Source organism: Thermobia domestica, chromosome 5 (genome assembly GCF_964235325.1).
Source record: "Thermobia domestica chromosome 5, izTheDome1.hap1.1, whole genome shotgun sequence".
NCBI classification, from domain to species: Eukaryota; Metazoa; Arthropoda; class Insecta; order Zygentoma; family Lepismatidae; genus Thermobia; species Thermobia domestica.
The window spans coordinates 113,575,053-113,595,201 of record NC_137458.1 but is presented as its reverse complement, the minus strand read 5'-3'; positions in this window follow the sequence as shown (position 1 = coordinate 113,595,201).

Here is a 20,149-nt window from a genome sequence, read left to right as displayed (position 1 = left end):
CCACCGCTAAGACACTGACTTCTTTATTTGAGTCGCGCTGTATCTTAATTCCCATCTGCTTCGCCGTTCACTTGAAAGGCGAGACCAAGGAGATTTACGAATGGACGAGTATGGACTTACCGAAGAAACCATGAGGGAGAGAACACCAAAGTCTGCGTGTAAGTACTAGTAGATTAACTAATCCTAATAGCTATTTCCTTTCGCACCTATTTCAATCCTTTCAGCATCACAATCTGTCTCTTTTTGTAAATGTTCAATTTTATTTTAATGCAACCCAGGTCAGATCCCATACAGAATGTACAAAATCCTGGGCGCAACTTGTCAGTTCTGACATCCCCAATGTACGATTCATCTACACGTTATCTGAACTTTTAAACTTACGAAAACTGACATGGGGCGACTGCTAGGTGCTTGAACAAATGTTACATACTTCCATCAATGATGAATGATTTGTGTCATTGAACGTGAAATTGAGTTGTGCATAGCTTCAATAAAATCGACGCTGGGAGATGAAACTTGGGCTAAGTTTGTAAAAAGAGATGATATTACCTTTTCATTCAACAACAGGTCTGTATTTTATCAGCAGTTCACACATCTCTTTTATCTTAAGTAGTCATATTCTGCAAATAAGTTCTGTAATTGAAGAATTATATAAGACCTTGCAATCCTCAAGTGAAGAAGGAGAAAACGTTGAGACTGTAGAATCACCATTTCTCTTCGAATCTTTCTCTTCGCTGTGGATGGAGATGAAGCATCAATTTCGTATCCTTTGAATTGAATCACCTTTTTTAATTGTTCTGTTTCCTGCCACATTTGTTTGAAATAACTTTTTCTCTGAAAACAAACAGTGTAATAAACATTTTACTTTAGGAAACGTAACGTTTTGTCCAAAGTTCCTTGGAAAGTACGGATGTAACATTGAGAACTCTCTACAACAATTTCAATGAAAATTTGAATTCGAAAGTTGTGACATTCTTTAATAATCCACCTACTTCACTTAATATTCTCACATTTGATGCGACTTCCAACACAATTTCAAGAAGCCCGATTTCGGTTATTTCTAGGAGTTCTCTCACTACTTGTACAGCTACCACAATGTAGCATTCAATTGCAGAGTACGAAGTCGAAGTGGGACAGGAGGAGGAGGACAGGATTGTAAAGAAGTAATATAAAAAGCATGGGTTATCGCACTAACGTTTTTCTGTATAATTTCTTAAACTAAATTACGTTATGCTACAATTATTACTGAAAAATTCCTTTTTTGGAATACGAACAAAATTAAAAGGCGTTTTCAGAAAACTGAAAAAAAAAAGTCCCCAAAAGTAAACTACCTCTTTTGGATTTTTTTCTTCTAATGAAAAATGACTTCCACCATATATTACGCTAGGATCATTACTGAAATATTTGCTTATGGAATATCAACAAAATCGCTTGAGTCATGTTTGAGGAAGTCGAAAAGAGAAACACCCCAAAAGTTAAAAAAAAAAAAAAAAAATCCCTTGTGAATATTTTTATGAAAAGTAATTTACGTAACTTTTTATGAGAAGTAATTTAAGACTTATTAGAAAATAATCGCCTTAGTCGTTTGAGAAAATCTTCCGATAAAAAATCTCACCCGAGAGTAAACTACCTTTGATTATAAGATTATTATTTTTAGGAACAAATGAGTTACACCATATTGTTATGCTATTAGTTGAAATGTGAACAAAATCACTTCAATCGTTTCTGAGAGTCACCCGAAAAAAAAAGAAAAGAAAAAAAAACACTCTCCTCAATAGTAAACTACCATTTATTGAGTTTTTTTAGGACAAATTAGTGTCATATTAAATTGCTGATGAAATATTTTTTATGAAATATGAACAAAATCGCCTCAATCGGTTTGGGGGAAATCGTCCGAAAGCTCACGCTGAAGTGTAAACTACCTGTTCTGGATTTTCCCCAGAGAAATTTCTTATAGCATAAGGTTGTTGATGGAATATGAAGAAAATTGTTAGAGTCATTTTTGAGAATATATATATATATATATATATATATATATATATATATATATATATATATATATATATATATATATATATATATATATATATATATATATATATATATATATATATATATATTTCAGTAAACTACCCTTATTTCTGCGGGTAGGACGAAAATTCTGACCTACCTCGTAGAAAATTCTAGAGAAAAGTTCAAAATTTGATAGAGATATGTTAAACGGTGTGGTCTTTAGAACAGTGTACATACATCGAGGCGAACAAATGGATGGACAAACATTCAAAAATCACTCTTTCGGCATGTAGGAGTCATAAAACGTGAAATTTTGGATTCAATATATATATATATTTTTTTTCATGATCTCCATACTTCTCTGCTATCGTCATTGAAAGTAAAAACAAAAACAAAACAAAGTAATAATAATAATAAACTACTTCGCAACGGAATGTTTCGACATTGGAATATGGTTACCAAATGTCAGTATTTATAAGGGTTGTCCTCACGTCCGTACTTATTTTAGAAAATTTGTAAAGGTGCTATCCCAGTTTAGGTAAACATACATTTGTAAAATTTACAAAAGAAGTGTGATATGTTATTTTGGAAGACCAATGTATAAGTACTCGAAATATCTTACCTTTCACATCTATAATAAGGTAGAAATACGAAATACAAAGTGTTCTCTTTACCACGTCATACTCATAAGGAACCAATGATGACGTGAGGGTGTACAAAGTGATCACAGAAGTGTCGCAAAGCTGTGCTACATGCAAGGTATGTGTTTTTATGCCATAAGAAGTGTTTTTTCTCACTATCTTCGTTTATGCGTATACCCAGCATTGCGTATGCATTTGTCCCCATGCCGTAAACGTCGCCAACACCTAGTGGCCCACTTGCCGGTAAAGGTCGATCGTCACTATAGCGATGCGTGTGCCACTGGCGGCAGGGTTTCGTCGAGTCGAAAGAGATATCTCGAGTCGGAGTATTGAAGTTACCACCGCGTAGTAGCGAGGACTTCATTTTGGTCCGTGCTTCTTCGATTCGTAGCGGAGAATTGCGAAGGGATCAACACGAAGTATCGCCAGTCATGTGCATACGGTTATTGTTATATATTTTTTTTCCCTGACGAATTGTTCCTAAAGTGAGCTACGGGAGTCAAGAATAACCCCTGCCTCTACATCATGAAGTGAAAAATCTTGAGACGAGTGCGTATAATTGTATGAATTTAGATGACAACTGTAGCCGATCATTTGAAAATGAATATGGGAGAACCATGAAATAAAGTAAGTAGACGCGCGCCATTTTGTTATAAAATTACATGGCGAACGGATTTTATCTAATCTCAAACGGTTATCGTCGAATATACACGGTTACAGGAGCACTCTGATTAGCTAAATTAGAAATACCTCAACGATTTATGCCTCTACAAGCGACATTTTCTCCATCGCCTCCGTGGGCAAAGTTGAAAAAACACGCGCCCAGTAATCGAAAGGTTGGTGGTTCGCGCCTATCGGGGGACATGTATTCTTTCTTTTTACTTTTTTAAACTCTCCTTAATGTAACAAATTACGCATATAGGCAATTTAACATATTTTGGAGGAGTAATTTTGTTGTTCATTGATGTTTCGTCGCGTCTCTGCCGCTGGTGGTATAATTTTCAAAACGGAAGTGGAGCCACCGCAGATCGTCGCTGCGGGGCCGCCAATGTATGGCGAGATATCTAGTTGCCCATCGGTGGTCCTCTGACGCCTACGGCATGGGGGCCATACGTAAACAAGAAGAGGCAATACTTCTTACAATTACATCGATAAAACCTGATGCTATACCACAAATATATCTCAAGAAAGCAGAATTACTATTTCATTGTTTAAAACAAGATGAAGCAATCACATAGGATCATAAAGAAATAGTGTACATCAACTATAATAAACTACAAGGATCCAATATTGTAGATTTAATTTGTGGTGTAGCTCAATCGAAGAAACATACAAATCCTCAAAGCTGGGAATTGTTTTGCAACTACTGTACCGTGCATCATGAAACACACCTCAAGAATTGATAAGTAATCCACGGAGACTGAAATATGTATTTTAAATCGTAATAGTGCAACATGTTCTGAAGTATCAACATCGTAACTAGAACCAGAACTGTTTTCTTCCGAGGAAGAAGAAAAAATGATGATGATTTAGGAGTGCGATCTGAAAGAAAATACCTCGTTGCTTAATGGTCAACAAATAAACTATGAACAAAAAGTTGCAATCCATTCATTATAATCCAGTACATTCTGTATCACTTTCTACTGAAAATAAATTATGGGAAGCAACAGGAAAGCCTGTACCTCTTGCAAAAATAAAACTCTAGTTAAACAAGCAATCTACATTTACATCGTTTAGTACGTTGTCGCTTCCGGAGAGGTTTTTGTCAACAATATTGATTATCAGTGGGAATGTGATTTAATTGATTTACAAACACTTCATATATATAATGGCAACTACCGCTATATATACTAACAATGGTTGATGTGTTTGGTCGATACAAGCGGGCTGTAACACTAAAATCAAAAAGTGCTGAGGGTGTAGTTGCGGTTAAGCTATGAGTTATCTGTGAATAACGTTTAGGGACATATGTGAGAGGTAATCGCCGTAATAGCAATAACCAATTTTTCTCAGAAATCTAGACATCGATAATTCTTACATCAATATTCATGAACATTCTGTTTAAAGCAAAATGAACAGAATTGGCTTTCGGATAGTGGTTTTAATGCGTGTAATTTGTTTATTCGTGTCCGTGAAAAACTGCGGGCTGGCTCGCTGTCGAAATTATAACACTAAAAATTAAAATCGATTTTCTAATTCTTGCTAATGATAGCTAGTGATGCGAGGTGGAAAATTTTCCATTTCAGAAAATTTTTCGCTATATTTTTCCCGAAAATTTTCCGCTATATTTTTTCGGAAAATTTTCCGTTCTAAAAATATATCAGTAATCAAGTAACAATTCCTCAGCAATCATAAAATTGGTTGAATTCATGTATAGAAATGTTATAAAGTGAAAGATCGTTTAAAGAATCTGAAAATTTTCATGGCTCAGACAATTTTCAGTACTATGTAGGAACAAGTGAAACAATTTCTCATGAATCGAAATATTTTCTGCCTTCTATGGAAAAACTGAAGAACTTTTTATGAGTCGGAATATTTTCACCATTTTGAAGCAAAAAGTAAAACAACTTCTTGTGAATCGGAAAGTTTTATTGCTCTGTAGAAAAAGTTAAAGGAATTTTCACAGATCGGAAAATTTTCATCACGATGTAGAAACAAGTGGAAAAAACTTTTCATAATCCGGACAATTTTGGATATTATGTATAGTGATGTTAAGTAGAAAATTTTTCACTATATTTAACTGCACATAGAGCTACAAAATTGAATTTCTGTAGAGGAAAGTTAGTCAGCAACAAATTATAATTTTCCAATTTGCTTTCGGGAACCGGAAAATTTTCTAATATTTCAAGTTGGTAAGTAAAATTTTATACAGTGTTTCTCTCTCACACTTCCTGTGCGAGCTCCTTCGTTGCTAAGCGGTTAGCATACAAGCCTTTGGCATGGAAGACCTGGCTTCAATTCCCAGCGGGAGCTCATGTAGTTCGGATTCCACGTTAATTAGTTGGTCCTGTTTTATATAGTCTCGGTGCTGAAAGGGACGTTAATCTCAAAATCAACTCTCTCTCTCTCTCTCTCTCTCTCTCTCTGTGTGTGTGTGTGTATGTGTGTATGTGTGTATGCAAAGTGCAGAGTACATAAATCGAGTTCGTAGAGTACAAATATCCCATTCTATTATCTAAAATTTCAATTTATTAGAAGTCATGAATATTTTCCGATTCATAAAAACATACTCTACTTATTCCTATATCGTTGTTTAGCCGTAAAATTTCTTGGTTATAAATATTGTCTTAAAAAGTTTCATGAAGTGAAAATCTAACGATTCTTCATTTCAAGAATGTTTCAAAAACTTCAATGCGTTCTTTCCTCAGAATCCACCTTTGATCTTACAATATTAGATTTCGTCAGTTCAATACGCATAAGACTGTTTTCTCATAGCTTTACCACTTTTATAGGTTTACATACTGCAACATCCATAAATAAGTAGATATAATATAAAATGCCTACTGTAAATTTTTGACTACATAAAATTCGAGTTAATTAACTCATGAAAGCAAATACCGACCATTTTCTGGAAATAAACATTTATTTATTCATATATTCATTCAGAAGAGAAAGTGAAATATAACTAATAAGGAAGCTGATTTGTGTAATTGTTCTTCCAATAAAATAATAAACATAAAAGGCTGCACTATTAGCATTGTGTTCAAAACGCAACAAGGAATTTAATTTTAATTTACATTTTAATATATATTTGTTTTATCGAATCGTCATTATTTCTAATACATTTTTATACATAATAATGGTAGTTTTACAATACAAATATCTGCTCTAAGATGTTGATTATACAAAATTCAATATTGAAATTATAATTTACGAGTGTTAAACACAATAAAATCATTTTTTTCTTATTTTCTGTTACAAAAATAATCTTCATAAGGAGGTTTAATATAGTTATTTCATTACATAGGCAGGTCTACATGTGAAGAAATAGTGGAATTTTCTGTTTCTGAAATTAATAAATTCACAAAGGTTTCTTTTCAATTTCTTGTTACATTTTAAATATTGGAATGAAATATTTGTTCTCTACGAACTCGATGTATGTTCCCTGCACTTTACACACACACACACACACACACACACACAGAGAGAGAGAGAGAGAGAGAGAGAGAAACACTGTATATTTTTACTTCCCAACTTGAAATATTAGACAATTTTCTGGTTTCCGAAAGCTAATTGGAAAATGATAATTTTTTGCTGTCTAACTTTCCTCTACAGGAATTGAATTTTATACCTGAATGTGCAGTTAAATATAGTGGAAAATTTTCCACCAAACATCACTATACATAATATCCAAAATTGTCCGGATTATGAAAAGTTTTTTCACTTGTTTCTACATCGTGATGAAAATTTTCCGATTCATGAAAATTCCTTTCACTTGTTTCTGCAGAGCAATAACACTTTCCGATTCACAAAAAGTTGTTTTACTTTTTGCTTCAAAATGATGAAAATTTTCCGACTCATAAAAAGTTCTTCAATTTTTCCATACAAGACAGAAAATATTTCGATTCATGAAAAATTGTTTAACTTGTCCCTACATAGTACTGAAAATTGTCTGAGCCATGAAAATTTTCAGATTCTTTAAACGATCTTTCACTTTGTAATATTTCTATACATGATTTCAATCAATTTTATGAATACTGAGGAACTGTTACTTGATCACTAATATTTGTTAAGAACGTAAAATTTTCCGGAAAAATATAGAAGAAAATTTTCCACCTCACATCACGGGTAAACAACGATGTAGGAATAAGTGGAGTATGTTTTTATGAATCGGAAAATTTTGCGGAAAATTTTCATCACTGATGACACCTACTAATCTGTAACTAAATATTATTACAAATTGAAGACAATGATTATGAATTATTATTTAAAGGTAACCAAGGAAGTTCTGTCGCTTTGTGTGGATATCTGAGTTCAATTGGCCTTATTCCCTCGAGTTGAATGCGAATGGAGATAAGGCGAAGGTCAGTTTTTGATGTGGGTATATCCAACATACTACCTGGTTGTAGCAGTTCAGTTTCACCGTGAACTTGCATAAGGACAGAGTGAACATAGGACCTCCACAGAGCGTCTACAATTCAGTGTGAGTGGAGAAACCATTCGCCAGCACCTTCATCAACTTGGAAGCATTACAAGTTGGATCAATGGGTCCCACATGATTTGACACCGGGTCAGAAGGCAACGCGAGCAAACACTTGTGTTTTTTTTGCTGTCTTGTCTGAGGAAGGAGCCATTTCTGGACAGGGTGTTGACATGTGATGAGAAGTGTCCTGTACGAAGCTCCATGGCGCCGTCATCATTGGTGAGAATCCCATGATCCGGTTCCAAAACAGCCGAAACCAGCGCTGCACCAGAAGGTCCTCCTGTGTGTTTGGTGGACTGCTCACGGCATCGTGCATCGGGAACTGCTACCAGCTGGTCAGAGCATCAATGCAACTGTGTACTGTGAGCAGTTGAGCAGTGTTAAGAAAAACTCAAAACCGTGGAGCCAGAATTTCTGAATTGCAAAGGGTCCTCTTCTTACAGAATAACGCTAAGCCCCACGTGGCTAGGATGACCCGAGACACCATTCTACGCCTTGGATGGGAAACACTATTGCATCTGCCATACTCCTCAGACATTACACCGTCCGATTATTACCTGTTCCATTCCTTGGACAATCACCTTATAGGACGCCAGTTCAAATCCCTAGGTACAAAATGCACTTGATACTTTTTCGTTTCACGGCCCACCAATTTCTACCGCGATGGAATCCATGGCCTTCCAGAACGTTGGCAGAAGGTCATCGATGCCGATTGAGACTATTTTTGATCTTCCAGGTACGTCTTAGGTGACATATCAATGTTCGAAGGCAGAGCCGTAGCTAAGGGGGTGGCGAACGGGGCGGTTGCCCCGGGCACTACTGGCAAGGGGGTGCCGAACGAGCAAGCAAGCAAGAAAGAAAGAACAAGTCTTTGAAAAAAGTAAACGACGCGGCGCCCCGTAAAAGTATTGGCACCCTTATTAAATAAATATTATTGTCAGTTTGCAAAGAAATACATTTAGTAAAAATTTTCTTGCTCGCTCCGCTCGCAATTCAAACGTTTCAATAAGAGTCACAACAAGTTTCTACTTTATTACTTAAAGAAAGTTATTATATATGATTTGGTAATGACAATGTGATATACAAGGTGCCGAGTAATGACTTAGAGAGTTCAGGCTGGAGCGTTTTCAAAATCGGAAACGGTCAAAGTCTGAAATATGTGTTCGGCGTAGTGATGATGGGTTTGCTTAGTTAATCACGCTTTTCAACCCAATCGTATTAATCACGATGGTGAAGTGAAGGTATGAAAATGATAAAAGTGAAGAGACACGCGGAAGCTGCTGTTTGCGCCGGAATATTAAAAATGAAGGTAAACAAGGGGAATAATTACAGTTTCGAACTTGTAGAATAGGAACTTAAGCTGACAGAATTTAACCCAACGAATTTAATCTTTTTCAAAGCCTGATCAGTACCAGTGATTTCGTTTTTTATCCCATTGGTATACGAAATGCTTCCAATTTGAAGGAATTTATTGGTATCATTTCTCCATCAACACTTGTATCGCCAGGATATTTTTTTCTGTGCATACGTATCTACTTGTGTTTAGCTTTTATCTATCTACATATATAAGCATATACAGTATATCAACACATCTTCATGTATGTATCTAAATAAACATATATAAGTAATTACTACAATTTTAAACATATATAGTAGCCAAACTATATTTTGGATGTTAAACACAAACATTAAACATATTCTTCACCTCCATCGATTAACACTGAAAAATTCGCAAAGAAGGATCCCTCTAAATTTTCGTTATATTTAACAAAATATTTTTATCGTAAAAAAAAAAAAAAAAACTCACTCTATGGCCTATGGAACCCAGAGGTTCAATGCCGTGTTCAGAAAAGCTCTCTATTAACTTCTGTCCTTAGCCAACTGTTTCTACTTTGTACTCCTATTTCTGCGACATCCATCTTAATATTGTCCTTCCATCTGCGCCTAGGTCTTCCTAAAGATTGTTTTCCGATTGGAATCCCAGTTAGAACTTTGAAAGCGTTCCTATTTTCTTCCATCTTAGTTACATCATTCCCACCTGAGTTTTCTAGATTTGATGACCCTAACCAGGGCCGTGCTGGGATATTAATGAGGGCGGTGGACAAGTCTACTAAAAGGGCGCCCATACAAACGCGAATATATATATATATATATATATATATATATATATATATATATATATATATATATATATATATATATATATATATATATATATATATATATATATATATATATATATATATATATATATATATATATATATATATAATGTGTGTGTGTGTGTAGAGAGAGAGAGAGACTTTGAAAGAAAGTATGGGTTGCCATTTTATATCAAAATCATCACCAAATTTGTTTTAGTATTAACGTAAATAGCTAACCTCGAATCGAAATCCTCTTTACTACAGAAAAACTTTTTAGTTCCTGTAATAAAATTTCTGTCAAATAAAAAGAAGCTAAATGTATCAACAACTTAATTAATATAGCTCTATGGCCTATGGACGCAGGAGGTTCAGTACTATGTTTACAAAAGCTCTACATTGATTTCTGTCCTTAGCCAACTGGACCCAGTTTCTACTTTATATTCCAATCTCTGGGAGAACCATTTTAATATTGTCCTCCCATCTGCGCCTCTGTCATCCTAATGGTCATTTTCCTATTTGGATTTCCAATTACAACTTTGAAAGCGTTTGTAATTTCTTCCATTCTGGCTACATAACCTGCCCATTTGAGCCTCCTAGACTTGATGACCATAACAATGTTTGATAAACGGTATAAAATTATGCAGTTACTCGTTATGAGGTTTCTGCCTTTCCCCATTCCCGTTCCTCTTGGAGTTCGAATATTGGTTTAAGAATCTTGTTTTCAAATACTTTCAGTCTACGATTTTCCCCGAGTCAGTGGCCATGTTTCGCAACCATACAGCACAACAGGCATGATTATCATTTTATATTTTGAGCTACAAATTTCTCAACAGAATTAGCGACAACAAAAGATTTTTAAACTGAATAATAACACGAAATCCATGTTTCTAGTTGACATTAAATTTTTTAGAGATTATGGTTTTGGTCTGTTGATAATGATCCTAGATATTTGAAAGTATCCACTTTGTCGAAAGAAAATATTATTTTGTATTTTAACGCATCCATAAAAAGCAGTATTACGATCCCGTCAAACTTCCATTTATTTCTTTTTCTCTGCATTTACTTTTAAGCCTATATCCCTGCAAGCGTTAATTAAGATTTCTGCATTCCTTTCTATTGTTCTATCATTCCCTATTAAATTTACATCATCAGCATACGCCATAACCTGGCAAATACAATTCAGCTCTAGCACCTGATTGCCGTCTTTCATTTTCATTATAGTGTTCTCCTGAACAAAGTTCTCCAGAATAATGGCGACAACGCATCTCCTTGTTTCAGGCCATTCTCAACGTAAAAGCTCGTGAACAAGAATTTTTCTCCTCGAACCTTAGTTTGGATTCATTTAAACATATCTTAATTAATCTACCAAATTGCAAATTCGGTATTGCAAATTCTGTAAGCATGTTTTACAATGCTTCCCTCCTACCAGAGTCTAAAGTCAATAATTGATGTGCCAGGATATTGTATTCTCATTTCTTTTCAAGTATTAATCGAATGGTAAATATCTGGTCGATAGTTGATCGACTTTACCTAAATTCGTTCTGATAATCCCCAATAATTTCATCTGTGTATGGAGTAATCTTCCTAATAGAATGTTTAAGAGGATTTATTGGATGTTAACAGAAGAGAAATGCCTCAATAAGTATTAAATCAGTTTTGTTCCTTTTCTTCTGAACTGGAACAATGATTGATTCTTTTCACTCTTGTGGTAATTCCTCCTTGTTCCAGATAAGGAGAATGAGTTTCTGTATCTTGCTCTACATTTTCCCCCTCCAGCTAAAATGAAGTCAACCAGAATTTCGTCTTCACCCGAAGATGTGTGTTTCTTTAATTTTTTTGAATAGCGATTTCTATTTCTGTCTGGTTAGGTTCTGGAATACACGGTTATGCTGTATGCATTTCACTTTCTCCACGCGCATTAGTTTTGGCTATGTGTTAATTAAATCGTCAAAGAAATCTTTCCATCTATTTAAGATGCTATCCTGATCAGTAAGAACTGTTCCTTTAGGTTTCTTTAATATATAAGCACGAAGTTGATAGCCTTTCTTAAGTTCGTTGATGCATTTATACATGTCCCGAATGTTTTTGTTTTCACTATTATCTTCAAGTTAATTAATTTTAATTTTCAAACGTCGCGTTTCTTTGTTCTAAAAGTTTTGGAAGTTGTCTGCCAGATAACTATGAAATTTTATGTAGTTATTTCGTTCGGATTTTGTAGCTAACGCAATTTCTTCTGTTTTCTCTTCTCTGCTACTTTAGTACATTTCTGGTTGAACCATGGTTTGTTCCTACGTATTTCTGCGTGCTCGAATATTTGTTTTGCTAAAATTTTAATGTTATCTCTAATTTCAACCAAGTATCCTGAACACTAGTGCACTCCGAACCTTCTAAAACCGAGAATCTATTCGACACTTCAATCTGGTTCCCTTCTCACCTGACTCTCCTCTATTTTTTAAAAAAATCAAACCGCTCCGTTTTCAGATATTGAGTATTTCCTTTATTGAACGATAGTCTCTCTCTTACCATCACAATCAACTCCTCTGAACGACCGAAAATCAGTTGTGCTAGACTGTTTTCTTCTGTCTACTAAAACATGTTAAGTTTATGTGTTTTTGCATCTGATGAAGTCCAAGTATATTTATGAATGTCGCGATGTTGGAATTTTGTAATCTTCACTATAAGGTTTCTGAATGTTGCACAGTTCATGAGTCTAAAGCCGTTGCCACAATCTTCCTTATGCAAACATTTATTCCCTATAATCGGTTTGAAAATACCCTCTCGTCCTACCTTCGCATTGAAACCGCCTAACAGAATTTTCATATAATAATGCAGGAGATGATCAAATACCCGTTCTATTCTTTCGTAAAAACTGTATTTTTTTAATCGCCATCCTTATTTTTTGTTGGGGCATGTGCATTTAAAACAATAATATTACACCACCGACCCTTAAGAGAAGTAAAAGAAAATCTATAACAAATTCAACCCATGTAATTGCTGATATTACGTATTCGTTTGTGAACGGAAAGCCCTGTTCCTAGTTGGTAATTTTTAATCCGTTGCCCGTAAAAGAACGTAAAATTTCCCGACTTGACTCCTCCATTTCCTTCTCATCTAACTTCCTGATATCCCACTAGGTCCATCCTCTATTTCTAAACTCATTCTTTACAAATTTCAACGCGCCTGCCCTATAAAGACTTCTTATATTCCATGTTCCAAATCTCATGTCGATTTTACTTTGCTGAGTTCGTGCCAAGTTATCAGTTCTGATCTGGGGATTCTGCGAACTTACCTGAACCATTCCTTATTATTATTATTATTATTATTATTATTATTATTATTATTATTATTATTATTATTATTATTATTATTATTATTATTATTATTATTATTACAGGATGAGGTTGTTAGACCCACACCAAATCCCCAAGGTGGAGAATCACCCCTTGTCTGTCCGCGACTGCTTATTCAGTATATTCGCAGCCAATCTCTATATCCCAGAGCCCATCTCCTCGATCCAGAACCTGAGGACGCGCCGTGCCGTGGTGACAGGAAGACCACATTTTACGGAAATTAATATAGCTATATTCCAGAAATACAATAGGTACTGATTATCCGAACACTGCTTTAAAACACACAGGAACAATCTATATGCTCGGATATATGAATGCGTATTAAGACTGTGAAAGCTTCGATGCCGTAAAAATCGTAAATTAGAGACTAATGTCAGTGTAGTATTACATAAATGCATCGTACGTTTGACTATCCGAACTATTCTTGATGTATCACATTGTTTCGTTTTATAGATATATATATAACTTTATAGTATTTTTGTAAGTGATTATACTCTTTACCTGTTCTCTGCCAATATCAACTGTATGAATTCATAACGCAAAACTGAAATACAGAAGAATAAAATAATAATAATAATAAAAAATGTGATATTTCGCAGGGCATCTTATGTAAAGGGCGCCTTGTATTCTTCACAGGTTCTGTACTACCAGTCAGTATTTGAATTTATTATACAAAGCTGGTATACAGAATAACTAAAACCACTTATCTATAATTTGATGTTTCGTAGGGCGCCTTATGCAAAGGGCGCACTGTACCTTTGACGGGTTCTTTACCAACAGTAACTGTATGTATTTATTGTACAGAACTGTTCTATACAAAAGAGTAAATAAAATCGTTCATGCTAATGTGGTCTCGCAAGGACGTCTAATTTAAAGAGCGCACTGCACCTTTCACGGGTTCTTTACCAATAAAACTTAAGAATTTATTACTAAAAACTTGTACCTTTATTTGTACTGTGATATTTTGGAGGGCGCACCGGGACACGTCCGAATAAGTGATACAAAGTACAATGTGGCCCAAAAGTAGGTATACAGTCCCATACTGATCAGCTCACTGCATTTTATGTAATTTCTTATTGTTACTCATAGTTTATTATTTGTTCTTAATCTCGGAACAGCCGAAGCAAATAAACGTATAAGCTAGAATATTATACTTGATCAATGCAGGGGTGTATACCTACTTTTGGGCCACCCTGTATATATATTTGGTCCTATTCGTAATACGGTATTTACGTTATAATCTATATTCCCATATTTCAAAAACTGAAGCCTATCTTTCTATTTTCCCCTTGCATTTTTCTGGATGTTGTAATGGATTAAAAATTGGACCGAAACGAGTGTCTTTTTTGTTGTTCGGCAGCATCTACCCATTGTTGCAATGAACAAAGGATATATAGGTCTTCCATGTCGTAGCCTTTTTTCATTGATTGAAAATTCGTGTCACTACTCAAAATGTCACTGGGATTATTTTCTCCTTTCACTTGGATTGAGATATATTCATACTCTTGCAATTCTAATGCCCATCCAATAAATTTAGGTGACAATTTTGACGCTGTCTTCAAATATATGACGTTAACACTGTAGTCACAATTCTTATTCATTTCCATATAAATACAAAGTCAATGCTTTACAGGCTTACCACAATAGTGGCCTACTGCTACATTTCGACTGCCACTTGTTACGCGCTGGGGTCATTAGGTCTGATTTATGGACCGATTTCGCTTTAGTTGCATCGGTCTGTAGCTCCTCATAAGAACGTCTTTATCCTTGTGCACGATGTGCACTTTCAAGATGTGTCTGCCAACCTTGTCAGATGTGTGATGTAAACCTTATTCTCTAAGCGAGTGGGAAACGCCCACTGCGCGCAAACCGGAGTTCCGACCGCCTACCAGTTACCTACTAGTGGAGATTGCCTTGCTAGAGAGTCAAGACCTCCCATGCTCTGCAGGCATGGTGCCCAAGCGTTGTAAGGCAAGTTCATCCCCTACCAATGCTTACCGTTGTCCAGTTTCCTGGGATAAGCTCACTAAGCTACCGAATCATACGATTTGACCATTATCCGGCTGAGTTCGACCCAATTCCGGCAGATGTGCCCGAGAGAACTTCTTCAATCCCTGCCCTGCCTACCTGTACCGTTCAATTGCCACCGATTTCCGCGTAGAGGTACCATGTACACCTCGAGATACTCCTGTATCTCATCTCGGATAAAATGGTACCGGTTAAGTCACCAGATAAGTTTGATGCCAGGTCCTTATCCTGTATAGCTTCTTCTCTCTTCTACTGGGATTGGGAACTTTACCCAGATCTTTGGATCTGGGATCGGCACCTTTCCCCAGTCACAGTTCAGTTACCCTCCAGGCAGTAAGCTAGCATTTTCCTCCCGGTAGGGTTGTTCAACCAATACAAGACTTAACTCTAATTAAGGTAGTACACCATACATTACACGAGTCAATGATGTAGAGAGTATGTTTCAAGACATGGCCATTTGGGATAGATAGTTTCGCTGGTAGGCTCGTCCAAGCAATACGGGACTTCCTCGCTTTTACGTGTTGAGGTACCACGGACATGTTGAGATCGATAGTAATGGAAGTCACCATTTTGGGAGAACGATCATGGCCACTGTTCTTCCCTAATAAGGCCGTCTACAGCGATGGAAGTTCCTATTAAATTATATGAAGCCTTGTCTCGAAAGGTCTTAACAAATGACTGCAATAATCTAGTGGGGACCATTTTTCGTTTTTTGTAAGATTACGCTCCCAATGGATTTGGCAATCGTAGATGTCTACCTTCTTGTAGGCACAGAAATAATAGTGGAGCTTACATCAAAATGTCCTGTAACTTTCGAAAAGCACTTCATCAAACTTTCCCATTTCGGAGCATCATTTATAGGGGTTGGACTAAAGCGGCGTAGTCCTTGCAGAACCTTCAGATGTAATTTGTGAGGCTGAGAAAGAATTATAGCTCTTTAGGTGATTAGGTGATTTGGAAGTCTTAATAGTAATTATTGTTTTGTTACTAATTTGATAATCAACAGAACTAACTATATATCCAAGTGCAAGTACTTGTTGCAAAAATTTGCACCTTTTCACTGATATTTTAAAACTTACATTCTTTTTCCTTCAAAGACATCTACCATTTGATGGTGATCATTCGTGAATATAAAAATGCTATTCATATAAAAAGATACATTTTCTTGAGCTTCGTGTGCTGATAATTGATATTACTCTCATCTAAAGAGCGGAAGCTTTCAGGTATCCCTGAGGTAAGACAGGAAGTTTAAAAACTGCCTTTCCCTGGGATGTTAAATTTAGTATAATCTCTCTATCCTTCAGAAATAGAAATTGTATAATATGTAGATTTCATATCGCGAACACTATACAATAAATTCTCCCATAGTAGATAAAATGTTATGTATTGGTAGTAAAAATAATACGTAGAATTCCACGTACAAAATTCAAAATTCTGGCATCTAGCACACACCCCAGAATTAAGAGGTTTCTTTATAAAAGACAGAATAATTAAACTATGACGCGTCAGATTCTATGATTCTTTGTTCTAACAGAACATTGAGCTGGTCTCGAACCAATGGCTTTAGAGCCGGAATTGCGTACAGAAACCGGTGGAAGGGTACTTTAGTTTTTAATTCTATATCATGTTTGTAATTCTTTACTCTTCCGATTGTTTTAGAATCCCACGTAAAAATGTAAAGTCCCACTCTAATTATAGCAAAAGTCTATCAATTTCTTCCTAACTTCTTGATCTGCTTTCTCTCCTACAACTAGTTTCTTCTCGTCAAATTTTAATTTTTCTCTTTCTCATTCTTCGTCTTCCGAATCTATTGTATTAGATTCTTTCTGAGTAATGCAAACTTCACCATAGCTTACCGCTGTGTTTACTTTTAACACTACCTTGTCTAATGGATATGTTACGCCTAACAAATTTTGATCTTTGAATACCAATGTACTAGGATTTAACAATTTGTACTTATCCTCCAATTTTCTCTTAAGCTCTAACAAGTATTCATTTTCTGACCAAGATTGTTTTCATTTTACTGGCCTTTGCCCTAAGTAGAAAATAATCAGTTTTGCTAAACAAAAATTTAGGCACTAGGCAAAATTTTAATATATTTTGCATCTTTTCTGATACAGACGTCATTTACTTGTAATAATTTCTTTAGTCGTTTTCCAAATCTGTAGAAACTATTATTTTGTGCCCGAAATCAAGTTTTACTCCATGCGGATATACTCAATGCCAAAAAAAAATATTTCTAACAAGAAACTTGCAAGTGATAATAGTTTAAATCCACTTTATATTATTGTATTTAAAAATCCACGTGACAAATTACAAATATAAAATTTAGGTAGATAAATTATGCCTCATCACAGTAAACAAGTTTTGGATGTGCTTGAAGACGTAGCACGTAATAATCACACTTCTTTGCTACTTGAGTTTCGACAAATAATGCATTACACATACATATCAATATTTTTCTGAGGAAATCATATATATTATTCCCGGACAGTGTTATTATTTCCGAATAGACGAGGTATTTAAGGAAAGCAAACAGTCTAAAATCAGAAACAGAAACGCGGATGTCCTACAAAAGCATACTTTCACCTAGCTATAATAAACATTCAACTAGTAGACATGGCTACTATCCCATATAAAAGCTAAGGTTTAGAAAGTTCACTTGTTCATTCCATGTCCATTCTTTCCCCGATATTGGTGAGTGTACCACCCACTCTATGCAGTGCATCCTCAAGTGAACCCGACACCCAACACTGATGATGTAGAGATCGACGACCGAAGTCCACAAAGTTAAGTCAGCATACGTCCATGTCTCAGAAGACGTCGAGTTCTAGACGACGTCCACGGGGGACTATCAATCCAAGAGTCCAGATCCTAAGAGGGATACTAGACAGACAGTCGTCAGCGAGAATGAACCCACAACGTCCCGCGCCGAGCAGCAAGTGAAACGTCTAGACTACGAGGCAACACCCAGAGAAGAAGAGGAAGACCTCCGGCGGGTTCGAACCAAGGATTTCTGAAGCCGACTCCAAGCCCTTCAGCAAGTAGTAATACGTCGTTAACATTTAGTGAAAGTGATATCTAACCTCTGTGCCTGTGGACATCGGCAAGTGAGCACACGTGAGTAAACAGCATATTTTAATGTTCTCAAAAAGGTACTTTTGAGGAAAAGGAAGCGAATACTCTATTTCACCACACAGCCTTGCATTAGCATGTTTATATTTTTGACGTCTCAATGATTAGCCTTCAGCCAACGAGACGGCCGATCTATACCGGGATTCCTCAAGTCAAAGCATTGATCAGTTATCAAAATTCAGTTAATTCCTTTACCTATCCTTAAATTCCCCGGATCTTTCACTACTTCATTTCATTAACTCATCATGATAAAATACAAAATCCAATATCCCATCTTTCATTCAAGATACCTGCATCATTCTGATGCGTACTTTATAAGTTAAATAATTTACTAATTTAAATAAATTAGACTCCTGTGTGACAATAGGATTACTTCACTACAGGGACTTGTTATTTAACCTCCTGCGTGACAGAGTACTCTACTGAGGTACTGTTTTACAATTCACCTTGTAATAAGGGTTCGTTATATTTCATTAATCAACTAAAAATAACATTCTATTATCAGAAATTGATTCATAGGCTTAAGAAAATACTTTTACCATTAACATATTTTATTGTTACTTATTTGCAAAAATGTGATGTATGAATTAAGTTTAGACGTATAAACTAAAAGATTAAGAACTTTAGAAAAGTACAATTGTATGGATATTATTTGTTCATACATCTTTAATCGACGAATTAAAGTATCAAAAGATTCAAATGTACCATATCTATTATCGTATACTTTAAATGCAATGACAATGTGGAATTAGTTACTTTATCACTAACATTAGCATTAAAATTAGGATTTTCTGAGAAATCAAATATCACTCACCATCGGTGCGGATTTACGCAACCTAACATTTATATAGGACATCCACAACAAGGTATTACCTATTTATAATGATATACAATATCAATTTTAAGCGACACAAAAGCACCATTATTACGTATTGCAAAAATATAAAAGATTAAATACAGTAAATTGCATACAAGCACATTTCAAGGTATTCATTAGTTACAATTAGCAAAATTTTGTTTTAACAGTATTGAAATAGTAGGAAAAGATAATGCAGGGCGAAATTTGTCATTTCGTTCTGGTATACTGTTTTTTTTTTAATTTTAAAGGCTCTCCTAATAGAAAATAAATAAAAGACGTCATTATGAACATGGTGTAACATACTTTTCAAGACATGTATATCCATAACCACATAGTATAAACAGTTTCTTTCAAAGTGTATTTTTACATTATAGTTTTTAAAGGAAGTTTGAAATAATGCGAATAGGTATACAAGTAGTATTCATGTAGTGCAAGAGGCCGCGGTGGCTCAGTGGTAGAGCGTTCACCTCTGGTGCATGGGGTCCCGGATTCAAACCCTGCTCTCACGAAGTGAACTTTCTGGTGGACAAACACTGTGCGTGGGTTTCCTCCGGTTCTCCCGTTTCCTTCTACTTTCTTCATTCCACCATTTCATTCATTTCTCATCATCACAGTCTCCTTTAGTCTAGCCGGCATAATTGTGGAACGTAAAACTCAAAGATTTCATTTCATTGATGTATTGCAAGATAAATCTTTTAAAGAATTTCATTCGCATCTAAAAGAGGCAAGAAATCACTAAAGACAAAATCCACTAACATATTTGGTCAGTTAAAAATTAGTAACGGTGAAGAAAAGTAACCGTAACTTCTGCTTCACCAAAACGTATACCCTGCTTA